We start from the raw sequence: 3926 nt of genomic DNA on the forward strand, positions 1-3926 counted from the left end.
GGGCCATGCATGGAAGCTGGGCAAGAATGTGGTTAACAAGGGTGTTAGAGTTAGGTATTTTACTTGGAGAGTGGTGAATGAGTGGAATAAGCTGCCAGAGTGTGTGGTGGGTGCTACGACCGTGAATGAGTTCAAGGCAAGGTATGATAGATACTGTGTGAATGTTGAATAGTTGTTCTTGACATGATGTTAGGGCTTCCCTCGATGAGTCTGTCGACTCCTTGGAGTTGCCCAGAATAATAATAATAATAATAAAGTCCTTTTATAACATGGAATACAAATTCTGGTCATTTCTTCTTGAGGAGGGTTAGGATGATGGCCACAATCATTGATTTTTTTTTTGACAGTTTTTTTCATTATAGCCATTAGCAATAAAGGTAGTTCTGATAATAAAGAGTTATTTGTTTAGAAGAGAACAAATTTTATGAGCTCTGTCAACTAAGCAATTTGATTACACCATATTTCTGACAAGGGTGATGATGATGAGACTTAGGATCAATGTATTTACCAGTATGAGTCTATATACTGAGAACTGCAAACTACCATCTGGTTGATAGAATGAGAACCAGAAAAGGAAGACAATTGTTGTTTCCTACTTCCAGGGTAAATTTGATTCTTGGGTTTACTGAATTAATATTTTCAAGGAATTCATGAACATCGGACAAGGAGGGGCTCCATACAGCAAACATATCATCAATGGATCCATACCAAACTGAAGGCTAAAAGTTCATCATACTTTTGTTCCTAGACTATATGGCCTTCCTAAATTGCATAAAGAAGATGTTCCATTAAAGCCTATTGTGAAGTGCATAGGATGTCCTACGTATAAAGTCTCAAAATACTTAGCTATTCTTCTTTCTACATTTACTGGAAATTCTGCCTCCTTCATAAAAAATTCAATAGATTTTAATAATAAAATTTCAGGATTATCCTTACAATCCAAAGATCTTCTAGTAAGTTTTGATGTATTCTCACTCTTTACAAATATCTCTCTGACAGATACAATTGAATTGCTTTATAGACTTTCCTCCTGATATCGTAAAATGATTCAACTTTGTTATTAATGCAGGATACTTTAGATGCCAGAACAAACTGTATAAACAGATAAAGAGAACAGCAATGGGATCTCCCCTTTTCCCAACTCTAGCCAATTATTTTATGGAACATTTTGAACAACATATTTTGAAGAGTTTTTTTACCCAAACCATCAGTTTGGTACAGATACATTGATGATTTGTTTGCTGTATGGAATTATTCCTTGTCCAATCTGCATATTGCATAGAAAATTTTTAGACAATTGTTTTCTATGCAATTGCATAGAAAACAATTGTTGTTTTCTACTTCCAAGAATAAAATTTACTCTGGAAGTAGAAAACAACAATTGTTTTCCTTTTCTGGATGTTTTCATTCTACATCAACCAAATGGTAGTTTACAGTTCTCAGTATATAGAAAACCAACTCATACTGATAAATACATTGATTCTAACTCTCATCATCACCCTTGTCAGAAATATGGTGTAATCAAATCTTTAGCTCATAAAATTTGTTCTACAGATTCTCTTCTAAACAAAGAACTGTTTATTATCAAAACTACTATTATCTACTATTATCAAAACTTACTCTTACACGTTGCCAAAATAGCTCAGTTAGGAGAGTGTTAGACTGAAGATTTAAAGGTCCCTGGTTCGATCCTGGGTTTCGGCAGAGTTTTTAGGGAACCTGGTTGGCCGAGTGGTTAGCGTATCCTCTCTCCAGCCAAAAGGCAGCGGGTTCGAATCCCACCGTGGGCATGGATGTTTGTTTGTGAAAATACTAGTGGTGGTGGTCAGCAGTAGATGGCATTGGTGTAGATCAGGGTTTCCCAAACTGTGTTCCACAGAACACCAGTGTTCCGCAAGAAGTTCTCCTGGAATTTGTCATTTTAGTTTTCTAAGCATTTTTCATGATTCTCGTAGACAAGCTTATGCACTGGTTATGCATTACTAAATCACTTAAGGAATCGACAACGTATAAGAAGAATATAAATTAAATTATACTTTAATAAATATTTCCGATATTTCGGCAACGTCACGTTGCCATCTTCAAAAGGAACTTACACAAAAAAGGCACGTGCACGTAGGCACTACAACACAGTAACTGAGAATGAAGTGATGAAGCTATTGTTCTCCTAAAAGTCCTGACTGTGCCCCCTAGCAGGCTATGTAGGTGTTCTTGGCTGTTGGGCTGAAGGTCTGCTGATATAAGCCTCCCAAATTTGGGGCAGTCTCATGCAACCAAATTTGTTGAGGTTTGGAGAGTTTCTTAAAGCTGAGGTTGATTCCATAAATAATCTTTCGAATTTAAATTGCTATGGTGTATTATTGTAGCTTTCTTCCACTGTATTCTGTGGCGTGTATCCAGAGCATGGTCTGCAAGACCAGAGTAGCTGTACTTGTGAAACCCTTCATAACAAAGATTACTCTAAATCCATTACCATTCCCTACATTCGAGGCACCTTGGAAAAAATTACCAAAATCTTAAAAAAACATGACTTGACCTCCTGTTACAGACCATATAGAAAATTGGCATCCCTTATCTGCTCCACTAAAGACCAACCACTTCCCCTAGACCTACCTGGTGTATAACAGGTCCCTTGCAGCTGTAAACTGTCTTACTTTGGCCAAACAGGCAGGACAGCAAATATCAGAATTTCTGAACAAAAGGACTACATCTGGTTTCACAAGTACAGCCACTCTGGTTTTGCAGACCATGCTCTGGATACACGCCACAGAATACAGTGGAAGAAAGCTACAACAATACACTGTAGCAAGTTCAAATTCGAAAGACTATTTATGGAATCAGCCTCAGCCTTAAGAAACTCTCTAAACCTCAACAAATTTGGTTGCATGAGACTTCCCCAAATTTGGGAGGCTTACATCAGCAGACCTTCAGCCCAATGGCCAAGAACTCCTACATAGCCTGCTAAGGGGCACAATCAGGACTTTTAGGAGAACAATAGCTTCATCACTTCATTCTCAGTTACTGTGTTGTAGTGCCTACCTGCACATGCCTATTTTGTGTAAGTTCCTTTTGAAGATGGCAACATGACATTGCCGAAATATCGGAAATATTTATTAAAGTATAATTTGATTTATATTCTTATCTACATTTTTCATGAATAAATATTTTATAGTGGAAATATTCTGAGGAGAATAATATTTGTGAGTATGTCGAAAAGCTCAGACCCAGAACGCTTAATAACATCTGTGTAGCAAATGTTTGACCAAGCCATGTATTTTTAAATGTGGAAATATTCATGATTTATCGTTAATTTTCACCCATCGAAATCTTTCAACAATCAGGAAAGAGAATACTGCTGTTTATGACCGATCATAAAAATTGCCTGCAAGCCAATTACAACAATGGATGGCATATCCTCTGTTCCCAAAACTGAACGAAATAATATTTGTGTTGCAAATGTTAGTGACCAATCAGCAAGGAAGTATAAAGAAAATTATTCCACTAAAATTGAAGATCAAGGTAGTCTGTATCCGGTTCTCAAATCTAGTAATACTGAATACTTTCTTCGCAAGTTCGTATTGTAGGATGAAAATTTTTTCAAAACCGTAGTGCCGTGATTTTTGAAAAGTAATAGGCCTGCAGATTTAAATTTTAATCTGAATAAGAGACAAGGGACTTTGGTTAATTTTGGCATTAAGAAATCTCTTATTGAAGATGTTTATGATACAACAGATAGTGATTCATCCACTTCCAGCCTACAAAGCGATCTCCAGGATGTACAAAAAGGAGGGGAAAACTACCATCACACAGGAGAAAAAGCCTGCATTTACTCGTAAGTACTTATAATAATGTTATAAATTTTTGGTGATCAGAATGGGATATGTCAATGAAAATCAGCACAAATTTATTTAATGATGTTTAATTAT

At 36.4% G+C, this 3926-nt stretch overlaps 1 non-coding gene across 1 annotated transcript; it reads left to right on the top strand.

Annotated features, from left to right (window-relative positions):
- The first annotated feature begins 1631 nt into the window (after positions 1–1631).
- On the top strand, positions 1632–1704 carry TRNAF-GAA (transfer RNA phenylalanine (anticodon GAA)). Its single transcript has one exon. It is a non-coding gene; the product is annotated as a tRNA-Phe (tRNA).
- The last annotated feature ends 2222 nt before the right edge of the window (positions 1705–3926 follow it).

The sequence above is a fragment of the Typopeltis vanoorti genome, chromosome 1 (genome assembly GCF_054136105.1).
Source record: "Typopeltis vanoorti isolate ZY-2024b chromosome 1, IOZ_Tvanoo_1.0, whole genome shotgun sequence".
Classification (NCBI taxonomy): Eukaryota; Metazoa; Arthropoda; class Arachnida; order Uropygi; family Thelyphonidae; genus Typopeltis; species Typopeltis vanoorti.